Source organism: Puma concolor, chromosome C2, assembly GCF_028749965.1.
Source record: "Puma concolor isolate L17-30 chromosome C2, mPumCon1.1.hap2, whole genome shotgun sequence".
NCBI lineage: Eukaryota > Metazoa > Chordata > Mammalia > Carnivora > Felidae > Puma > Puma concolor.
Window position 1 is genome coordinate 17,506,025 of NC_141675.1, and position 24,771 is coordinate 17,530,795.

At 41.8% G+C, this 24,771-nt stretch overlaps 1 protein-coding gene across 6 annotated transcripts in view; it reads right to left on the bottom strand.

The window, feature by feature from the left end:
- Nucleotides 1–24,771, bottom strand: part of RARB (retinoic acid receptor beta) — a 771,365-nt gene that overhangs the window by 675,045 nt on the left and 71,549 nt on the right. For 3 of the 6 annotated variants that reach the window (XM_086674190.1, XM_086674188.1, XM_086674189.1), the window contains exon 3: nucleotides 1,962–2,078. The exons of the other annotated variants lie outside the window; for them this stretch is intronic. The gene's annotated coding sequence lies outside the window, so the exon portion shown is untranslated. The remainder of the gene's footprint in view (nucleotides 1–1,961; nucleotides 2,079–24,771) is intronic. 6 annotated transcript variants of the gene reach the window in all.

A 24,771-nucleotide genomic window follows, 5' to 3' on the forward strand; every position in this document is an offset into this window, starting at 1 on the left:
CGTGACCGGAGCCAAAGTTGGACGCTCAACCGACTAAGCCACCCAGGCGCCCCCAAAATAGATGTGCATTTTATGAGCAAGTACCAGACTTCTTCCTAAGTGCTGGTGCCATCATCTTCTACTCCTAGCTGTAGCAGGTATTTCCAATTATTACTCATCACCACCAGCATACCTTCTGACTGAGGGAAACCCGAACCCCCTTTCTCAGAGAGTGTACATCACTTGCTAGAATATCAGGTATCATCAGTGTCACACAGAGGAAGAGTTCTATAGCATGTCTTGAGGGAATGGGTAATTTAAGTAGACGAGCCTTCCATTTTATAAATGGAAGACCAGATGGGCGCCTGGTGGCTCAGTCGGTTAAAGTGTCCAAATTCGGCTCAAGTCATGATCTCACAGTCTGTGAGTTCAAGCCCGGCATCAGGCTCTGTGCTGATAGCCCAGAACCTGGAGCCTGCTTTGGATTCTGTGTCTCCCTCTCTCTGCCGCTCCGCTGCACATGCTCTCTGTCTCAAAAATAAACATTAAAAAATAAATTAAAAAAAAATAAAAATAAACGGGAGACCAGAGCTTTCTCCTCAGGTGCTCTAAGGGACACTAAGATTCACCACAAGCCCTGGAATAAAACATCCCGTGACAGGAGATTATGTTAATCTCACTCTCCTAGCTCTCTGTGGGGCCTTACGAAAATACGGGTGGAAGAACAACAAGCTTGTTTGTCCCCAGAATTCTTTCCAGCTCTTTCTTTTATCTGCTGTGACTGGAGCGGCAAAGAATCCCATGCTACCCTCCCGGTGCTAAAGCCAGATCTCTCTTCACTGTGACCTCCTACTGCCTTCTGTGAGCACTTTTTTTCTTCCCTCTTAACTCAGAGGTAAACACAGACATCTCTGCTTGTGCTCTCATCACACAGAAGTAAACTGATATTGACAAGCTCGTTTTTTTATTAACTCTCCATGTCTACCAGAGTCAACAAACCTCCTTGGAGCTTCCGATCGCCTTCCACTTCTGAAGTGCTGTAACATTCTGCTGCCTCTCTCCCTAAATCCTCTGAGTTCGCTTCTGTCCATCCTCTCCCTTCCCTTTTCCAGCTTTGTAATCTGCGCTTCATTTCTTGGCCTCGAAACCCCTTTCCTTCTACTGGATGCTGTCTCTACCAGTTGATCACTCAAGTTTAATGATCTACTTCCCCACCTGTGTTTGTACAGAGCGAGGTTGAACTGATTACAGTTCCAGAAGAGTACTGTTAGGTGAGCTCGCCACGGCTGAGAAAGTCACGTTATCTCACAAGGCAGCTGGAGCAGATCCAAAGCCACACATCACTGGCCATGTTGCATGGCAAGCATACACATAAAGCCTGAAGGTGTTTTTTTCCTTTCCGAGGGGCTTAAGCTCTTTCATAAAACAAAATTTGGGCATTTACTCTCCAGTCGGAAATCGCTTCAATGGATCAGGCATGATTTCTTAGCAATTCAGGAGCACAGCCTTTTGTCTAGAGCTGCCCTACATATGATGACAGCCATTAGCCACATGTGGCTATCGACCAGTAGAAACGGGGCTTCTCAGAATTGACATGTGCCGCAAGTGGGAAATGTACCCTGGCTTGCAAAGACAGAGCAAGAAAGGTACAATTTGCCCTTTTTTAAAACTACCAATAGCATGCCCCAAATATTTCAACATTCCAAGGTGAGTAAGTTAACTTCGCCTGTGTCTTTTTTCAATGTGATTCTAAGTCAAATTAAGAACAATACTGGAGTTGTATCACATTTCTATCAGACAGCACTGATCTAGGGCATCTTAAAAGAAAGCCTTTCTTTCAAAATCGTTTATCCATGTTTACTTCAACCTCAGCATCTCTCATCTACAGCCCAAAGAACAAGTGCTTCTGAAATACCTTTTCTAGAAAGTCGCTTCCCCCCCCCACCTTCACGAAGGGCACAGTTTTAAAAGGCCACATCTACCTTTAAATCAGCTTTTGCAGCCACACAATGTGGATCTCCATAGAGCTTCACACAGTAGCTGTGTCTCCCATGCAAAGCCAAGGTATTCTCTCCACGTTAGTAAGTCAGACAACCAACCTGCAATGTCAGAAACAGATCGCAGGGAACTGTATTTGTAACATACATGTGGTTGAAACAGGTTACTTGTGTCTGTTAGTACGGAGATTTCCGCGGGTTTCTGGCCACTGTACTTCAAATATCATTGGCATGAGGTGATGTATGTGCCAAATCCAGGGGAATTGGCTCCTGGGAGCAGGGTGAGGCCCATCTGAGAAGGCACAAATGCCTGTCCTGCCTCCAGGAATACTGTGTCATTAACTCCCACCTTCCCAAACTCTGACGCTTCCGTGAGCAGGAATATTCCAGGAATCCAAGGCCCCTCTCGTCATGGAGATACTGCGGGAAAGCCTTGGAAAATGTTACTGGTCAAGAGACCTGGGCACGTTTGGGTCCTTTCAGGGCTGCTAAGGAATGTTAAAGCATTTCAGCATTCCATGCCTTAGATCCCTGAACTACATTATTTTGGGGCCTATAGAAGACAGAATGACATAGGCTTTGGGATGATGGCATCTCGGATCCCCCCTCCCCTTTCTAACATTGTATAACTAATGTCATGGACCACACTGTCCCCTGCGTGGCTGGCATGGTCTCCAGCATGCCAATGTATCTCCCTGTGGCTGTCACTACCTTCGCATCTGACAGACCTCTGCCTGCTTCACATGGCATAGATACAGACAAGCTGGACTTACAAAGAGCTCTACAAAGCAGATTTCATTTCCAAAATAAACGGTTCTATCGCTAGGAGATAGTAAGCAAAGCCACGTTACTAGGTGACGCCAGAGTACTGTTATGGGCTGGACATCCATCCCCTTACGTTACTTCCAGGTTTCTTTATGCATTTTTAGTTACTGACCTGATCATTCATCTTGAAACTTCTCCAACGTTAAAAATATGGGACCACGAAGGACCTATGTCCGTGACAGACTTAGTTTCTTTTGTCTTTTTTGTTTTGTTTTTGTTTTCGACTGCTTAATCGATAGGCTGGCATTTTACTTTAAAATCTGATTTCGTTTTGGTCAGCTACTTCCTGACTTATTGTGTTCTACTAAATGTGATAGACAAGGGAAACTGCGTTTGTAAATATTTTCAAATATAGTATTCATTTATTTTCAACCTTGGTGTTCTACAAAGAAATACATAAATTGAGTTGAGACATGTGTTCATTCAATTTTTGTATTCACTACTATATATGATCTGACTAAAAAAAATTTATAAGATAACCTTGTCCATTTGCTGTGTCCTTATAGAGTTGTCTATAAATTGAAGTTAAGACTAGTGGGAAAACCCTCTGTGAAGCCAATCCCTACCTAATATACTGTCACTCAGACCTCCACGAGTGAAGCATTCTTAAAAGAAGACATATCCGTATGGGATAATTTTCCTGACTGACTTCCGGTCGTTTGTTAGAGTTGAGACATTTAATGAGTTCTACTCTTTGAAGACCTGTTTTTCCTAGAGAAGTTGAGACACAGCACCAAAACCAGATTTCAGTTCCTTCTGTAACTACCACCGATACGACAGTTATTGCAAACACTAATGGAATACTAATTTTAGAAGACATGTCAGAGGCAACTTAGTTTAATCTTATAAGGATTTTCTCTTCCCCTGAGAAGTGGTGGCTTCTTCTATTTAAATACTCCCAGTGATGGAGCTCATTACCCTGTGCCCTGGTTCTTTTTTTATCCGTTTCTATAATTATTACAAGATTTTCTATATTAAGCTGAACTGTGCCTTCCCATAACTCAGTTTCCATCCTACCCCCAGTGCCACCCAATAGTAAACCTAATTCAGTCTTATACCTGACAGCTATAATGTTTAAAGGGACATCAAATCCAACTACCACTAGTTGAGATTTCTTATGCATGGACCATCACACTAGGTATTTATGTGTATTGTTAATTTATTCTTCCTAACAACACGAAGACATAGGTACATTATCCTCTGTTTATAAAAAAAATAAATAAATAAACGGAGGTATGGAGAGGTTCCCCCATCCACCCAAGACGATACAGATAAATGTAAGTGGGCTTTGAACCCTTGGATACACCCAGGGCCCATACTTGAGCTCTCAGATGCCAGTATAGAGCCCTGTTTCCTGACCACTCTCCTTCATTTTCAAATGTGTAGCAATTCTCCCTTCATCCATTAGAATATTCAAGCACAGCATGTGGCATGGAAAAGGCACTCAATGTTTGATGAATATGTCCATGCATAAATGTTACTAAAAATGGTTCTAAGGTCCCATGTTCATGCTGTTTAGCATTCTGGAATATCTTCTAGCCTATAGACTTGAACTTCTTTACTAAAGCAACCATATGCTCTGTGTTTTTGCCAATCTTAACATTCAAATCTCCTTACTTCAGCAGGTTCTAAGCCCTTGGGGGGAGTACCACAAGATGCTTTGACAATGTAATAAACAGCTATAGACCCTCTTTTCAGAAAAATGCACCCCAATGACACATTTTAACCCCCAATCTGGTACACGGATCCTCTGATGTCATCTAGGGAGGAACATAGATGGATGTCATCTATGGAGGAACATGTCAATCTATGGTTGAAGTGTCATCAAATTTTTACTATGTAAAGACACTACACTTTATAGCAAAAACAAAAAATAACAGAGTGGTGAACTACTCTGACGTTAGGGAATACCTATGCTTCATCCCAATCCATTGGACTATTCCTTCTCCAACTTTCTCCAAATATGCATAAGATAATGGTTGTTCCTAAAGTTATCCTTTGGACATGATTGTTCATCTAAGGGTTAGTATTCCCAAAGTTATTCTTGAAAGTTCATACCACTCTTTTTTTTTTTTAAGTTTTTTTTTTTAATTCTTTATTTATTTTTGAGAGAAAGATCATGAGCAGGGGAGGAACAGAGAGAGGGAGACACAGAATCCAAAGCAGGCTCCCGGCTCTGAGCTGTCAGCACAGAGCCCAATGCGGGGCTCGAACTCACAAACTGCAAGATCATGACCGGAGCTGAAGTTGGATGCTTAACTGACGGAGCCACTCAGGCACCCAGTACTACTCATTTTTGTGTGTTATCTTAGCAAAAGTCTCCCCTTTATCTTTTATACAAGTTACCCTACTATCAAACAAGCTGAATAACCCTGTCAATGTCACTTACCGAGAGGTCTGTTCATTCATTTCTAAAGAATTCTAATTCTTACACCGAATCCTATAGCTGTGAACAAAGCCAAGTAGATTTCCTCCTAGAGAAAATACGGTTTTATCCTAGAGATACTTTTAATTATTAAGCAGTCCAACTTAATTCATCATTAGTGCCCATAATGAAACGCAGTAAGGCAATTTAGCAGGAATGGAGCAGAGGTGCTGTAAAATAAAATATAAAGTCATAACATTTATCACAGCTTGCCGTGGAGAAATTTATTCTGCTGGAAGCAATAGTTTTAGACGTAAAACTTGAGCTGTTAAAGAACTTATGTCAACCCTGCGGCAGAAACTGGCTAGGTGCTCACAGGCTAGTAGTTCTTCCTCCTTTGGGCGCACCGAGGAGATTCCTTGTGGTTCTAAGTAGCCACATGACCGAGCTTTAGCCACTGTCACGGGGCAGCAGTGATGTCTGTCATTTGGGGTCTCCACATAAAACCCTCCCCACTCTCCCTGGTCTTCTCTGCCTCTAGTTGGCTACAACGGAGGCCATCTCCAGCTCTACCTGAGACCCATACATCGACAACTGAAGGGTTGCAAATGGAAGGAAATGGAGGCTTCTGAATTCAAGCTTGGCAAGAGCTGTCAGACCAAGAGCACCGAAGTTGGGCTGTTAGGTGAGTGGCCAACCTTTCTTCCATTTCTCGGAGATTTAGATTTGAGGGAGTCAGAGAGGTATCTGTCACAGCAGCTAGCATTATTTGATCCAACATGGCTCCCGTTTACATAAGCAGAGGCTGTGGGTCCTGAGAAACTGCAAAGCTCATTTATATTTGATCATTGTATGTCATATGGTTATTTTTGTGTTTCTCTTAAAATGAATTTCTGCTCGGCAGTTTCATTATTAGAGTGTTTAGAATAAAAAGCTTTCAACATTAGTGTTAAAGAGACTGGACCCGAGGGAAGCAGCAGTAAAACTGACTAGAAAGTCTTTGAAGGGATGGTAGAAAGGCAAACAATGTAACTTTTTTGCCAGCATCCCTCCCCAGTTTCTAGACTGACAGTGAATAATTTTTATAATACGAAATTCAATGTTTAGCTTTTAAAAAAAATGGAAAATGACAGGTTACACGTTACAAAATCAAGAGTTACATAGTCAGACTGCCCTAGGTTCAAATTCTTGGCCAAAAATTGAGATGGAAAGACCCAGATTTACATTGGCTCTGAGAATTAAATCAAGTACCTAGTACCTGGTAGCTTTTCCCTAATTCCTACATGGAACTGAAAGCCAACAATTTACTTCTGTGAGACATATTTCGGGGAAAGGTATGGAAGTTAGACACTTTACTGTGGTGAATACATACACTTATAGATAACAACTACACATATGCATATTCATTATTTACTCCACAAATATAGGCATTTATGCAAATGCCATATACTCGTTATTAAAACCGTTATGCCCTACAAAATTATACAGTACAAAATCAGAAGGGGATAGAACAAACTAGGTCAGCGGAGACCATTCAATATGTATGAATCTTGTAACCAGAGCACAAACAAAACAATCTCAAAAAAAATAGCATCACAGTTGAAAGACATGATGAATTCCTAGTAAATGAAACTGTCATGTATAAAAGGACTTTAAGGGGCACCTGTGGCTCAGTCAGTTAAGCGACCTACTCTTGGTTTCGGCTCAAGTCATGATCCCTTGGTTTGGATGTTAGAGCCCCACATCGGGCTCCATGCTGACAGCATGAAGCCTGCTTGGGATTCTCGCTCTCCCCCTCTCTCTGCCCCTCCCCTGCTCATACTCCTCTCAAAATAAATTAAAAAAAAAAAAAAAACATGGAAGGACTTTAGCTCATAAAAAGTAGTAGCTGGATGGGAGTACATTTGAGAACACATTAAAACTGAGCCTTAGAGGGGTGCCCTGGGTGGCTCAGTCAGTTAAGCGTCCGACTTCGGCTCAGGTCACGATCTCGCGGTCCGTGAGCTCGAGCCCCACGTCGGGCTCTGTGCTGACAGCTCAGAGCCTGGAGCCTGTTTCAGATTCTGTGTCTCCCTCTCTGTCTGACCCTCCCCCGTTCATGCAATGTCTCTGTCTCAAAAATAAATAAACGTTAAAAAAAAATTAAAAAAAAAAAAACTGAGCCTTAGAGACAAAGTAAAAATGTGAAAAGATGAAGATGAGAATAAACGGTTCTAAGCCAGAAGACATACTCACACCAAATCAGGAAGAATATAGGAAATTAGCACCATGTGCAAAACCCACTTCCTCATAGCTTGTTACATTTAGCTGTTAGTCAACTTTAAAATATTAAATGTCAACGTGCTGAGGGAAAAAAAAAAAAATTAAGATGACCACCATGTTTCCTTAATGTCACTCTTCTGTTTTACTGTGTATGTGCTAATTCAGATTGTAGAAAGATACATTATAGAATAGATGCTCAGTCATTTTTTTTTTTTTTTTGTTTAGTGAATAAATGTATAAGTAAGTGCCCGTAGCACAGTGAGGAGAGACACAGGCAAGTAAGGGTCTGGAATAGAAAATTTGTAGCATAAATCCTGAGTTGACCCTAGTTTACCACTTATTGGCCTTCACCCTCTTGTAAACTTGCTCCCCCTTCTCTATAAACAGGCCATCACGATTGCAAAGTTATCATGAAAAACATACTCTTTGTAAAAATGCTCTGACGTTTCTAACACGTAGAACATCTCTAGATAGATATGTTAGACATATGTGACATATGTAACATATAGAACATCTAACTTATTGATAGGGATCGATATTAACAGCATGCACGTCCATTGCATCCTTTTAAGAAACACACGGAGAAATGAGGATTCGGTTACATCAGGGTGGGGGACAGCACACGGACAGGTGAAGGCTATGGGAAGGTAGGGTGGGTCAAGGCACAGACACTGGGTAAAATTTGACATCTTACTCAAACAACGAGTCACCTGGTTCTGTTAATATTGATAGTTTACATCACCAGCAAGTAAAGACAGAGACTGAGGACCAGTATAGGTCAAAGTCTTTCCTTTTTCATTTTTTCTCCCTAGATCTTCTGTATGATGTGAATTAACGGTGCTCTTTGCCCAAAAATATAGGTCTGGTTACTTGTCCAGAATTACAGAATTTTAGAGTTAGTCAAGGCCTATATTTATCCAGTCGATTTATCCTCCTCTCAAGAAGGTCCTTGATTTGACCTTATTTCTGCTCTGCAGAAAACCATTTCCAAAGCAAAGCAGCTGAATTTTGTTCATTATGTCGAAGTGAGCCACATACAAGAAGTATTAGTCTTATCAATGAGAAGATCCCAATTGTTAAGGTTCTTGCTTCATTGATTTTCCTTGACAGAAGCTGTGCGCGTATTGGCTTTCAAGGTACAGAGCATATGGTAACTGCAATCTCTTCTAGTATAGATTCGGCTAGGTCTTTTAAAGAAGAAAGGTGTTTGCAATAAATAACACTAAAATATATAGCTACTGTATGTTACATAGGTTATCTTTTACATCCGACACCTTTTAGAAGAAGAATTTAAGAAATGTTTTAAGTCATTCCGATGATAAAAATCGAAGTATACCTCCAGGAGACCAAATACCTGGACAAGAGTCAGTTTTTCTCCAAGGTGTCTACCATCCATTCAAAGACTTACAATATACTGTAATACTGCACAGATAGGCTGCTTGACGTCTCTGACTTACGCATAATCCTACACTGAACCAAAGGATCCCACTGAAATCCCAAGCTTTTCTGGGAGGTGGATCAAGGTATGAGACTTTCCTCCTCAGTGACTTCCACAATCCAACGTAAGTTTCAAAGTTGCAGAGGAATTATTTCCAAGGGGTGTTCTTGGACTGGTCGCCCCTAAGGCTGTCATACAAAAAGTTATGTCGTTGTCAATTAATTTTGGCAATCATTGCTCAGTGGATTTCAGTAGCGATGTGCGAAGTTCGTTTGCGTAGCAACACGGAGAGATGTTGCTAAAAACAAATGTGGTTAACTTTACTATAGTTAAATAGTAAACTATCTGCCTACCAAACACTTCCCATAAGAACCTTTTCATTTAAGTACAGTTCATCTACTCCACCTAAGCAATTTGGGGAATTGATGTGTTCAAAGTCTATTTGGGAGAGAAGCATTTTTTTTTTTAAGCAGGCTCCACACCCTAATGAGCCTCATGTGGGCTTCAACTTACCACCCTGAGATCATGACCTGAGCTGAGATCAAGAGTCAGATGTTTAACTGAGTGAGCCATTTGAAGAAAGGCAAATTTCTTAGGTTGACTTACCACATTATCCCATCTGTCTTTACTACTCACATCACTCTCATCTTCCTCATCCACCTGCTTGGCTTCTCTTGTCCAATTTACCAAATGCACATGTTTTTGATTTAGTTTGACTGTTTTGCGCTGTCACCCATGTTTAACAGGCCTATTGCTTCCTTTTCAAAACTTCTGTTTTCTTCCCTATCCCTTTTAGTTCTTCATTCTCAGTCCTCTACAGCCAACTTCCTTTTCCAGTCTACTTTGAGTGTAGCCCTAGACCAGAAGCATTACCAATGCAGAGTCCTGGCCCTTAATTCAGATTTACTGCGTCCAATCTCTGGGGTGGAAGCTTGCAACTCGTCGTAATAAGTCCTTCAGGGGATTCTGATACTAAAGTTTGAAAACTACCACAGTCACCCTTTAATATTCTGGGTCCTCAGGGGCTTGCCCATGGCCCTTTTCTTGTGGATTCAACTGCCACTGACACACCAGTGCCTAGTACAATACGTATCCCATGGTGGGTGTTCCATAAATACTGGCCAACTCAATGAGTAATTCTGAGTATCTCCAGCTCAGCACCAAATACTCCAACTGCTTTTCTTCACTTGATGATTTTTTGGCCTCTCAAATTCACCCCATACAAAATTCATCTCCTTCTCTTCCTTCACTAAACCCAATCCAACAGAGATGGTTAACGCTAAATGTGATTCCTATGCTCCAAGCTTCATCTACATTCTCACCGAGTGTTAGTAATACCTTTTTTTTGTCTAAGCCAAAAATCTAGGACACATTCTGGCTTTTCCTTCTGCCACCGTCATTGACACCCAGTCAATCCAAACACTAGTTCCCACCCACTCTTCTCCAAACCCACTGCTGTAACTAGATCTCAAACCTCCAGTATCTCTCCCTGGAATCTGACAATCCTCTCCACTAAATACATCCTATTGTCCAGCTACTAGCCACGGCAAGCTTGTTACAGCACAAATGGGGCGGCACAATCCTCTTTAACCTATCCCAGCTTAATCCTCAACACTGCCAATAAAATCCAAACTCCTGATCAGCTGCAAGGCCTCCTTTTTCCTATTCCTCTCTATCACTTAACCACGGTTTTCTTTCAGCTCTAGCCACTAACTATGCTCAACTTCTTTTGCTTCCTTGAATACGGTGTGCTCCCTCTGGCTTCCAGAACATTGCACATACTCTTAACTACCATCACTCAATCTTTCCACTTGGCTGTTTTTATACTCAGATATCCACAACACCCCCTCTGCCTTGATTAGGTTCCCTTTCTGTAGGGTTTATCAACAATTCATTCCTTCAGTCTTATTTTTTGTTAAGTTGTACCTATCTTCTAAAAGGCACTGGGGACTTTATCTCTGTGTCTCAGGGTTTAACTCTATGCCTTGAACATAGTAAACCGAAGAAGAAATGTCAGTTCACTATCTTGTCTAGACAAGGAAACCCACAATGAAAAAAAAACATCACATCTTAGATGTTTTGAGATGTGAAATACAACTATGGTGAAATAGTCAAGATTACCATTTTAAGTTTACTTACTTAGAAAGAGACAGCAGGGGATGGGCAGACACAGAGAGAGAGAGAGAGAGAGAGAGAGAGAGAGAGAGAATATCCCAAGCAGGCTCCACACGGTCTGCACAGAGCTAAACATAAGGCTTGAACTCATGAACTGTGAGCTCATGATCTGAGCTGAAATCAAGAGTAGGCCACTCAACCAACTGAGCCCCCCAGGTGCCCTCAAGCTTACATTTCTAACAAAAAAACCTCACTAGCCAGTATAAATAGATATTAACCAAATTCATGGAAGAAATCTGACAAGAGGTATATTTGGCTGGTACAGCTGATCAATGATACTTTTAAGGATGTAGGCTCTATCAATGTCTATGGTTTACAATCCCTATAAGGCGGGATTCTTCCTCAATCTTGTGGTCTCTCTCAAGATAACTGCTGCTTCTCCATGTTTCCAGGGGGAAGAAGGAGAGAAGGGCAAGGGACAAAATGCTTACATGCTCAACAGCTTAAACTATCCTTTTGTCCAGTGTTAAAAAAAAAAAAAAAAAAAAGAGAGAGAGAGAGAGAGGTTGTCCCAAGCCCTGCCCCAGTCATCCCCCCGCCCCCCTCCACAGCATTGCTCTGCCCAGAGCAATGTCCATTTCCATCCCCAAAGAGCAGGAGGCTGCAGAGAGGAGTGAGTCAGTCCATGAATGCTGACTAACATCACCACTATCACTGGAGCAGAAAGATGAGCCAAGTGAGAACAGATGTGGTCAGACACGAAGTAAGCAGAAGTTTTCATGGTGTGCTAAAAGGTTACGTTTGGCCTTAAGACAACGGTGAGGAAAAAAAAACCAGATATAATTGGATTTGTATTTTAGAAACTCATTTTTACTACCCTTATAATCACATTGGAAGCTACCAAATCAGGAACCCCCAAGGGTCCAATACAAGGAAGAGATGGCTTTTCACTCTACCATCTGTGAAGAAAGTCAGAGATTCACCATTGTCTAAGTCGGCAAGGTGGTACAGGCTTTGGTTAATTTTTTTTAATTTTTTTAAATGGAGGAGAGCAAAGTACAGCTTAAGAAAACAAACTAAACTGAAGCCATGGAAGAAAGAACCAGGACTCAAAACATAAAGAGCAATGCAAACCGAAACCAGGTACCTGCCCCATGCCAGACCCTTTCAACTGTTCTGGGTCACTGACTGCACCTCACAGACCACCAGCCACCGGAACATTCCAGTCCCAAAGCCCCCAGCTGCTGTGCTGAGCTTTCCTTGGACTGTACGGAGGTCTACACGCCTTCCTCCCTCTGACTGCCGTGGGGTCTGCTGTGCCTCGCCGCAGACCCTGGCTCTCCTGGTGTTCCCTAGCTCCCTCCCCATGGTCGAGCACAGGCAGGTCTCCTGGGCCCATCCTTGCATACTTGACCCCATTTCGGCATCTGCTTCTCCAAGGACTCAGATGAACACACAGACTAACACACCACCATTTGATCCCCCAAATACTGCGATCTTTCCCCCTTTAGGGGTGAGGAAAGTTAAAGAACTTGCTCAGCCATAGTCCCCGTTGGGTTAACAAATGCCAGAGTAAAGCATTCCAGCATTTTGAGTGTTTTGGAATTAACATCCGACTTTCCCCCACCGTAAGGAAAACGACTGATTCCACTAAACACCTGGAAGTTGAGGCTAACTTGGTAATCTGACTTCAAACATGACCGGATACGACAATTACAGAGTAGCAGCATTCCTTCGAAGTGTGTTTCTTCCTTCGAGGACTGGTGACTTGAGTACCTACCTAACTCCTGTTTTGTAGTCCATCTTATGAGAAATATTATACATGACAGTAGCAAAAATGTTTGTTTTTTCCCCAAGTCCAAAGTCTCTTTTAAAATGCATGGTAAATAGGGGCACCTGGGTGGCGCAGTCGGTTAAGCGTCCGACTTCAGCCAGGTCACGATCTCGTTCTGTGAGTTCGAGCCCCGCGTCGGGCTCTGGGCTGATAGCTCAGAGCCTGGAGCCTGTTTCCGATTCTGTGTCTCCCTCTCTCTCTGCACCTCCCCCGTTCATGCTCTGTCTCTCTCTGTCCCAAAAATAAATAAACGTTGAAAAAAAAAAAATTAAAAAAATAAATAAATAAATAAAATGCATGGTAAATAAATGTCAGTTTTTATCTTCCCAAACACAAAACATTGATGCTTCTTAAAATATAGCTCCCTTTACTGGCCATGCCCTGAGAAGTTATCAGAAAGAGGATATATCCCTTGATTCTGGAGTATCAAGGGCCTGAACAGATTTAGTATAAAATTCTCTCCTCTTAAGAGGTGATCCATTAACATTAATTTACTGACTTTCTTCCAACGGTCCATCATTACTGGTAATTTTCAGTTTACTTTATGCCATTAAAAAAAGAAACCTCACAAAAATAAACATTAAACACATTTTTTTTTTTTTTTTTAAATGGGGCACCTGGGTGGCTCAGTTGGTTAAGCCTCCAACTTCTGCTCAGGTCATGATCTCGTGTTCCATGAGTTCAAGCCCCGCGTCGGGCTCTGTGCTGACAGCTCAGAGCCTAGAGCCTGCTTCAGATTGTGTCTCTCTCTCCCTCTGTCCCTCTCTCACTTGCACGCTTTCTCTGGCTCTTGCTCTCTCGAAAATAAACACTAAGAAATATTAAAAAAAAAAAGAAAAAAGATAACACTTTGCCACTTTCCCCCAGTTACACTCTCATTTTTTTTTTAAATAACAGCTTTATTAAGGTATAATTGTGATACAAAAGACCACATATATTTAATGTGTGTAACTTGATGCATTATACTCTCATTTTAACAGAAGACTTGTTTCGGCTTGGAAAAGGGCTGGAAGAGCCTGAACCTTGGCTGGTAATCCTGGGCTCAGTCACAAAGCAAATCACCCTGATCAATCAGGGCGTCCCTGGGCTCTTACAGCCCATTCTGTTTAAACCTGGTAAGATCACCTGCCCAGAACATCGGAGAGATTCTGAACAAAGGTTCAGCATAGATGCCAAATCGTTGAATGCTTCCAGAGATGGGTGTCATTCACACAGCCATGAACACAGTATGTTCTGGAGAAGCTCTGAATCACCGGACAGCAGTTACTGTGTTCCAGTGACCTACTTCAGAATTTTGTCTTTGTGTATTTGTAGGTTTATAGTCCCATCCTACTTCTTACCACCATGCCTCATTCGACTGGTATCTCCTATGGTCAAAAGGTTGTCCTACTGTGAAAAATTATTATTTTCCATTAAATTATTATCATTACCCTGTTTTTAACATTGAATATTAAAAATTCTTGGGGTGCCCGGGTGGCTCAGTCAGTTGGGCGTCCGACTTCAGCTCGGGTCATGATCTCGCGGTCCGTGAGTTCGAGCCCCGCGTCGGGCTCTGTGCCGACCGCTCGGAGCCTGGAGCCTGTTTCGGATTCTGTGTCTCCCTCTCTCTCTGACCTTCCCCCATTCATGTTGTCTCTGTCTCAAAAATGAATAAACATTAAAAAAAAATTAAGAAAAAATTCTTATAGATGTTGCACGTAAGAATTTTATTAGAACCTTTTAGTGATGTGAAGCTTTAAATTTTTCAGTAAACTTTGGAAGCATCTAAATCATGTTTCTAAGACTTAAATGACTTAATTATTCCTATTACTCTTGCTTAGAGACCTTTGATTTATCTCCATACACTTTCAAAGATTTGTAAGTTAATTAAAAACACCTTTCCCCATGTAAGGATGATGAAATACTTTGATCTCATCTGCACTTTGTACTTTGACTAAAACCTCTCAACTACAAATTTGGAGCATACAATTCACATAAATACCCACAATATAACCCATTTAGCATGGTCAGTCCTCACTGTCAAACCAATAAGCAAAATTACATTTACCGAAGGTAGGATTTCAATATTTTTATTTCAAACACACAGGTCACACATTCCTTCGAGGACCATGTCATTTTCTGCTAGAGACAAACCAGGAGACAACCATCCTTTTTATCAGAAGACAAGAGGGGAAGTACTTGAATCACCTCATCATTCTCCATCGATTCTACAATGTGTTTAAGTTCAGAAATTCAACACACGACCCAATTCAATCACTTCAGATGGCCCTCAACAGGTCTAGACCTCAATGCCCTACCAATGAGCCCTGACAAGATTCGGGAGAGTGAGTGGTGTATCTTTTGTAAAGTGGACCAAAACTGGGAAAGAACTGGCTCCAGCTGAGGGGAGTGTGGACAAAACGATTCATTTACCTTCTCTAGAAGGGTTTAGAGTTTAGGTAGGGAGGCATGCCATATCCACTGAAAAAAACAAAACAAACAAACAAACAAACAAAAAACACCTAACCTAACTAAAGGAGAGGTGTTTGGGGAATCAGGGCTCATGCTCTCTGGAGACAGATCATTCTGTGCTCCAATTCTAGATCTGCTACTTGCCAGCTGTAGGAACGTGGGCAAGCTACTTAACCCTCCCGCAGCTCAGTGAAATAGATAATAGTATCTGCTATGTAGGGGGTTAGACGAAAACGTAGGGAGAAACATTTAGCGCCTGATGAGCAAATATGCTCAATAAACCGTCAACTATACATAAAGGCCTCATGCTTGTATAGTTTTCAAGTACTTCCAAGAAAGTGAGATCAAAGAGGAATTGCTTCCTCTCCTTGCCAGTCAGAAAAAGCTCCCTGAAGGAAACCTAACTAAGCATCAGGAGATTTAGACCAAGAAAGGAGGTAACAGATATGCCAGACCAGTATTTGGAATGTTATTCACTATCATCAAACATGAGCATGGTTTACACTTTATATATGTTTTTAAGAACTGATGACCATAGGCTTTGGTAGCCTTGCACTTACGTGGTTCTTTTTACTCTTCCCATAGGCTTAGATTTCTGGGCTCTTATTCCCCTGATCTCAGATAGGGGCCCTGTACAAGTAGGGATCACTGCTTGTATCTCCTTTTTATTTTCTGTGAAGAATTTCCTAATTCCACTGGTTTGCGTTCACCTGTAATATTCCCGGGCTCAATTTAAACGGCCAGGCACACACTGACAGTCCTATTGCCCTGCTTCCCGAGAAAGGACAAGCCTTTGAAATTTTTATGTTGTGGACAAGTGCGATCACAGTTCAGTCCTGTGGTTTCCTTTTTCATGCCATTCACGCCAACTTTTTTGCCAACTTTACACAGAATCACATACCTAACATTTAAGAGAGCACAGTTTAATTCCTCCTGGTGGAGGGAAAAAAGAGGAGATTCGAATGTATTTTAAGTCTTGGGTTATGTAAAATCTATCCTATTGTCTTCCAATACTGGATCAATGAGCCTCGTATGTATGCATTCCAAATCATGCAAATGGATTATTACTCAAAAACCCAAGAATTATACTTCTTGTTTTGCATTCCTTTCTGTTACAAGCAATAACTATTCCCTTCAGTTTTATTACACCCTTTCACAGTATCTGCTCAAACCCGATGTGCTACTTTGCCCAAATTAGACCTGCCTGGCAACACTTTTAAGGACAAAAGTTGTGTTTAAATGCATTTACATCAGCCTCTCCTCCCATCTTTAGAGAAACAGGCAAACGACTCTATTGTGCCAGCTTTCAAAAAACATTTTTTAAAGCAAGCTTTGGCAAATTAGATAATTATTAAGCAAAACAATACGGTGCCCAACATGATGCATTAACAGTTTCTAATGTTATTGAACCAAACGACAAGAGAGGCACTTTGTTCTTACTTACTTGGCAGACAATTATTCTTTGCTCCAGCAATATTTCATGTGCATACTTCCAAGGAAGACTCATGAACGCAAAGGTTCATTAAGGGAATGAGAGAATCGATTGTAAAATGGAAAAGGCCGGGTGAGGTCATATTTCAAAGAGATGAATACGGTACACTCCATTATGTTGTAATCAGCCTCTCGCTTTCATTCCACAAACTGTAATAGTTGATCCTAATTTAAAAAAAAAAAAAAAAAAAAAAAACCCGTTCTTGCAGCCTTCAGACCACCTTTGTCCTAAAGCCAGGGAAGGAGTCACACATGGCAGCAGGCATTTTCCATTTACCGCAGGCCTTGGGGTCCACAAAACCCACGTTACTGACCGGTTTTCTCCTTAATAAGAAAAACATTCAAACGCTACTATTTATTGTTGCCCTGGCAAACCACACTTAATAGATGGCACTTGCCCCGTACATGACACTTACAACATCAATCAAGACTGAATTTTATTTCAATTTATTATGGTTGCTGTCCAAATGAAAAAATGCTTATATCGTAAAAATGTCTTACAATATAAATGGGCCAGTGATGTAATCACAGATTTGGAGGGGGGGGGGGAAATCCTGATTTGGGTTCACCATTTGCCCATCCTTCCTCCTAAATTTTTCATTGGAGTTAAACACAACAAAATAATGGGACCATTAAGAGGGGATGTTGGTACAAAGCAGAAGTCACATGTTAAATATTTTATATCTTTATGAAAGGGCTTTATTATATTTTCTTTCTTTAAGAAGGAAGTTGATATTTCCAAATGATCTGGGATAAATGACTTTAATTTTACTTTCATTGAAGGCTCATCTGCAATTTTTTTTAAACCCTTGAAACAGCCATTCATCAGGAGAGCAACACCATCCAGATTTTTAGGCTAAAATTTATCCTCGGCCACAGCTGTCGGCTGGCAGAACCTCCTCCAGGTCCTACTCGGTTCCCACTGGGCTTTTGTCCCCAGATGTCAAGAGATGCTTTTCACCGATAGAAAAGAAAATCATAGAACATTCTGCCTCTCACATGACTCATCAGTGACTGAATCTTTCTACGAATAGCCCAGCAGGTTTCTTGAGAAGGTGGAAGGTCTGGGAAATAATTAAATACCTATTCTTTGAGTGGTTCTCAAACCTGAGCGGGACCACACTTAAAGCATTATGTGCAGTTAGTCAGAAACACACTTGATTTTCCAAGCCACCCTAATCAAGAGGTGGTCATAAAACAAAAGTTTGGCCAATGAATTTTGAGTACAATTTTATTGAGAAGGGCCTCCCTTGCTCAGTTTGCACAACCCTTCCAAAAAGTAGCTTTTCCATCCCTCCAACCCAGGATGCAGTTGTGGGACCTGGTGTTCCCCCAAGTTGTGGGACCTAGACACCTTGCAACAAGCAAGACAAAAACAACGTGTTTTTTTGGTACAAAGCTACCAACAGCCACCACAGTATGAGCTTCTACTGCAGGGGATGGAGGAATCCTAGACAATACAGCTGATCAAAAGAAACAGTACTTCAATTACTGAAAGTTACAAAGTACAACTACTCAACCAAAACCGTTACCAAAGCAAAATATGGTCAACATCTGGGCTGCAAGTCTTCCAATGTTATTTGTTCTCTACGTAGGGTTATTTTTAGACATCGCTCTGATTACATGGAGTATAACGTAGTTTAAAGTTTTTTATCTTAATATAATCAAGGAAAAAGTAGCAGAGCTGTTGTTCCAACTGTACTGATTCTTGGGACAATGATCTGCAAATGTGCTTGATGGTTTCAAGGCTACTTTGAAAGCATCATCTTAATGCTTTGAGGAAAGGTATGGGAGGGACCAATGTTCCAACCCAGTGAGGAAGCGTCAGTGTTACAGAGATGTTTGAGGACACCCAGCCAGCCAACTAACAGAGTAGGGACTGCAACTCTGGGCTTGGCTTCTCAGCCCATGCCTTTCTACCCTGAAGTGAAAACCCATCTATTCTCAAGGTTACAGAATACCTAATAAACCATAAAGCTTGAAGACTTTAATTCCTCCATTTGTCCTAGGAAGGAAGTTGGGCCTTCTCAAAGCCCATTTTATTCTCCCCTACCTCTAAAAGATGTCTCTGGGAAAGAAAGGTTCCATGAGTATGTTGTGGAGGACTTAATTCTTTAAGTTTCTTCTCAGCAATTCACCATGTAAAAGTTAGAAAGTAAAGGTTCTTAGAAGTCCTATAGTTTCTGTATTTTTTAAGTCTTATTTAAACCAAAATTTGTCATAGTTACCTGACAAAACAAGACTTGCTTGAAGAGAAAAAACTAATTGACATCTCTCAGAACACCGTATTCTAAGGAACGCATCGAGGTATTTCCTAGATAAAAGTCCTTCCTGGTTTTAAGATTTTACTGGGTAAAACAAATGAAAGACGCAGAAAGAATGAAAACCACATCAAATTAGGTTAAATATTGGGTAGGAGATTAATACTTAAGACCCTACTTTATCTTTTAAAACATAGTCTTTGGTTTTTAATATACTTCTAGAGCATATAGTTTATAGCATTTGCAAGGATTAAACTTGGTCACTTTACTGTGATGAAATTTTTATTAAGGCCAAAGCAGAGTATTTAATTCAGGAGCCATCTTCCCCTTTGAAAAAGGGTAATTCAGACAAAAGAGATTTCTTTTGAAAAATGCCATGATCAAGAACCACACATGCTGCCCAAAATGCATAGCCTCAAGTTGAGCTACAGAAATCACCCTGAGCATTTCACTCTATGTATTTATTTTACGATTAGGTTTTTCAACCAAGTTTACTTCAGTCACATTTAATTGAGTTAAACAGCTATGCCTAAGGTTAGAAATTCTGAGATGATAGATATGGACAACTACCCAAAATGGCAATGCCCTGCTTTATGGAGGAGGAGAGGCAGGGTATGAGGCTGGCTTTACAAGTTTATTTAATTAGCAGCAGTGTAATTTAGCCGTAAGTGTCAGAGACAGACATCAGGGATGCCAAATCAGACAGCCTCTGACTTGCAGCCATGTTCTATGAGCTCAACTTAATGGACAATGGCTTCCTATTCAGACAAATGGAGACCTGTTATTTTCCTGGAAGCCTGGCCCCCTGGCTGGATGTGAAGGCTTAACTTCTGGGCAAGTTCAACATCCACATCATTTTTCTAAGGTTAGTTTCCGTAACGGCTCAAAATGTGGTATTCGACATGTCTAAAACAGAGGCCTACTTTCCACGATGGGGTAGATTCATCCTAAGTTTCAGTCATTCAAACAAGACGGTCTAGACTATGCAACCATGACTTGGGAGATTAGACAGAGGAGATGTGCAATACTCCTTCCAGTCCCTTTTTTATGATAAAAAAAAAAATAGACCTAAAAGTTTCCATTTTAATGATTTTTTAAGTGTACAATTCTGTGACATGAAGCACACTCACCATGTGGTACAACCATCGCCACTACCCATCCCCAGAACGTCATCATCCTACACTGAAGCTGTACACATCAAATTTTAACTTTCCATTCTCCCCTCCCCCAAGTCCCTGGTAAACACCAGTGTGCTGTTACCACCTTTTGGCTACTGTTACTGCCCTCATGAACATAGATGTGCAAACAGAAATCTGAGTCCCTGCTTCCAGTTGTTTTGGGAATACACCTGGGAATTGAAATGCTGCAACACATGTTAATTCTATGTTGTTGTGTTTTTTTGGATTGGGGGGGGGGCGGGGGGTAAGCCTCCATACTGTCTTCTACTACAGATGCATTCCAGTTCTTCCATATCCTTAACAGCACTTATTACCTTGGGTAGTTTTCAATATTCATCCTAAAGGGTTCAGTTTCCTTGAATAGACCCAATTGCAAGGATCAAATGGGATAGGGATCATTTGCATATGGGAAGAAAAATAGTATGCTCATCACTAATCCATGAGTACATTTTTTTAAAAATTGTTCCTTAAACTTTATTTTTGAATGAGAGACAGAGCGAGCAGGGGAGGGGCAGGGAGAGAATGTGAAGCAGGCTCCGTGCTGTCAGCACAGAGCATGGTGCAGGGCTCGAACCCACAAACCATGAGACCATGACCTGAGCCGAAACCAAGAGTCAGACGTTCAACTGAATGAGCCACCCAAGAACCCCATGAGTATATTTTAAACACTGAAAAATAATCTCTTTCATTTACAGCACTGAACCATGTTCTTTGGACCCCAATTCTAGGGTTCCACCCCACACCCACTAAGTCAGAAACTGAGTAGGACCCCTAAGTCTGCTTAATGAGATCTCTGATTCTGATACACACCTAAGTTTAAGAACCACTAATCTGGAACTCAGGTTGCAAAGAAGCAACTTTTGAAAAAAAACATAATCCCAATCTAACTGGGAGCTGCCTGTAATCTAAATAAATTGATCACATCTACTTTTACTCAACCTGTTTTAAGAATTAGCCGGGTGATACTAGTCCACAAATTTCTTACCTTCAGTTCCTTTATCTTAAAGGGTTGACTAAATCAAATAATTCTTAGGAAAGCACTTAGCATATTACCCAGTAATCAATAGTCAGCTTTCCTTTCCTGAGTGTTATAAAGAGGAATAAGTCCTATATGATTCATTTTCACCTTCCTTAACTCAATAAAGTGGATAACTTACGTACATCTTCCCGGCTGAAGGAAAGAGGAAAACTAGCCCCTCCGTCTATGTTCTGCAACTTAAAGGATACTTCTTTGAGAAGCTTCGCTGCCTCTCCTCTTCCCCATCCCCTCAGCACAAACCTCTGCGAGAGCTTGTACCCCATGTTCTGTTCTCATCGGACTCCTTGAGAGCAAGTACTATGCCTTCCTTACGTGTCTCTCTGGCACCTAACACCTATTTGATATCGTGGCTACTCTAAAAATAGGCTAAATAATTGAATGTTTTTCTTATGGATATAAATTTATCATGGCTAGCCTAAAGCAGACTAAATCCCAGAACTTTCTGAATAATGATCACAGAAAAGCACAGGCTTACATTACGTAGACTGAAACTTCAACTGCTCTTGACCTTTTCGAGTCACTGGCTTGTTTGAAAAGCTAGTAAGCTCCAACATTCCTCCTAGAAAATGCACATGACTACATACGTAAAAGCCCTTTTATACATGCATTATTTTTATTTTGCTAGGGTAAGATCTTTAGGGTCAAAAGCCCTGTATTATTCATCTCTCTCAGTACCATGTACAGAGTGGGTGTTCAACAAATTAAAGCTGTGAATAATGTCTTGAGCATTTAAATGAATATTAGACCACGTATTCCAAGAGCTCATTTTATTCCTCTGCTTTGAGGCTCTGTTTACTTAACAAATCTGGGCAACCATACATAAATAATATCCCTTAGGGGAAAAAAAAAGGCAATCCTTTCCAATGGGACTACCACATTGTTTGTCAAGGTCAAGCCTGCGAATGGGTTCACACAATCTTTCTTTCAGCACGGTTCAGGTGCGAGTTAATCCCATGTGAATGGTGAGAAGTTGTCATTAAGTGGCTGTCCTTATTTGGGCTCAAAGAATCTCCCCTTTTAGGCTGATACATAAAGGACTCTAGCCCTTGATACCCGAATGCCACCCCGGTATCACACGTGCCTGGCACAGAAAAAACACCTAGAATTTTATCCATCAGCCACTCTGAATATGGCCACTATCAAGACTCAGAATACCATCCTGTATGAAAAGCAACTGCCCCAAGTTCACTTACAACGTTCTGTCCCAGAGAAAGCCTCAGACCTCTCAACATCCATCCCTTTATTAGATTAGATCATGAATTTAACATATGCTCTTTGGTGTGCATCTTGTATGTTTCTTTCATGGCACATGTGATACGAATATATGCTGGCAAAAAAAGAGGTAACCACAGGCCTTTGCTTTTTATTGGGAAGGAAGCATCCAAATTTCCTTGGTAAATCTCTGGCAAAACCATAGACTCTGGATTTTGAGTCACATTCTCTTCTGACGAGGAAATGACTGTCTTGGTCATTCTCCCTGGAAAACGCTCACAGACAAACTCACAAAAGCCACATTTTGCCTATCCTGATTGCAAAGTTTAATTTACAGTGGAAGTTGAAAAAGGAGGTATTTTTATTTGGTCTCAATTAAACTGCCTTCCTCCCTAAGTCCCCTCCATCTGGTTGACGGAGGGAAATAATTGACCAGTTTATGATGTCAATTTGACTAAGCTTTAACAAGTCTCCAGGGACACTGTTCAGCTCCGTTGGATAAAAAGGTACCATCTCTCTAAGCTCTCAGTCCTCTACCTCCAACCTATTTTCTCCCTAAGAGCAGCAGGAGTGGGGTTAGGGAGGGTCACCCACATTGCTTTCTTCCTAAGATGGCATTCAAGTGAGGGAGAAGGGATGCCCATCTCAGGACAGAGAAGTTGGGCTCCCTGGAGGCTAGGTCCTGGTCCACCAGACTACTTTTGCCCTGGAACATCCCCCGATGTGCAGAGATGGCTTACCCCACCAGATCGTTATCCCCGCAAAAATATGGGGGTTTTTTTCAAAGGACATCATCCACATATGGTTGCCCACATTTGTTAAGTAAACAGAGAAGAGTTCCTACTCCCTCCGAAGTCCAGCTGGGAAAAGCCTGTGTGCACAAGCAGGAAGGGGCAGAGAGGGGGGCGGGCAGAGGACCTGAAGCAGGCTCCATACTGACAGCAGTGAGCCCGATGTGGAGCTTGAACTCATGAACTGGGAGATCATGAGCTGAGCCGATGTCAGATCTCAACCCACTGACCTACTCACTTGCCCCCAGGAACGGTCTTCTTGGCAGCCTTCCACTCTCCTCATATCAGCAATCCCCTCAGGCAGGCTCTCAGCCACTGCCTCACCTACTTCTTTGGACACATCTGCTGAATCAAAGGTAACTCAAGATAGTTGAAATTTCGGGGTATGCACCCAGCTGCAGGCTGCCTCAGAGGTGATGCTCCTCAGCGTCCTTCACAGGTAAAGAAGGTGCGTGCTCCGTCTAACTCTTCAACATACCCAAGGCTACAATGTTTCACTGCTTCGTCCCTCATGTCTCCTAAGCCAGGAAATGGGTAGACTTTTCTTTACCAACCCCTGTGTCTATTGCCTCTCTTCCCCCAACCATTAATGCCTGTGTTTAATTAGCCACAATGGAAAGTTCTAATATGGCTAATGTTCATTAGGATTCACTCTACACTTACAGGGAGTGGGGTAGGTAAGCAGCAGGCAACCCCGACTGGATGTTTACCACATGCGGCGAAATGCAGATAAAGCCTCTAAATCATGATGTTACAATGCTCACAACTAGCCTCTAATGGAGCTGCTGTCGTTCTTGCCATTTTGGAGACGGGAAAAAAGCAGCACAACCAAGGCCAAGTAACTTGCCCAAGTCGTTCGTAAGTCCTATGGTTAAGATTCAAGCGCAGGCACCCTGGGCTCCAGAGCCCTTGGTACTAAGTGATATAAAGTCACATTTTATGGGCTGCATTGGCCACAACATTGCAGACAGATGTAAACGCACCCAGCTTTTCCATGTGCTACGTTCCTCACGAGTGTTGAGCCACAGTTCACAGAGGCTGCTGATGGGAGTACGTCCAATACCCTAATAATCCCCATTTCACAGCTGGAGACATGGAGGCTCATCAGGGTTAAGTCATTTGTCCAGGTCACACAGCTGGTAAGTCAATCCAAACTCAAATCGCCCCTGCCAGACTCCAGAGCCCCCACCATGCATCAGGAGATACCGCTGAAGCATCTAGGACCACACAACGACTCTTCCGTCAGGAGGGGACACAACAACACAAGCCTCCTTATGTAAGAACTGCTTTAAGGTAGTCCATTTTGCTGTTTTCAGCTAGGTCTTCCTTACATCCTATGGGGTGGGGGGGGGGGGGATCTCCTATTTCAAGCCTATATTCTATCAGAAACGTGGCAGAGTCTCAAAGTCTCCTTTGTGCTACCCAAAATACGCAAGTTTAAATCCTCAGAGTATGACGTATGATCAACAACGTAGTGGGTCTTGCTTTTCCTGGACCCCCCAACCGGTAACTGCGACGGAATGGTCTAAGGAA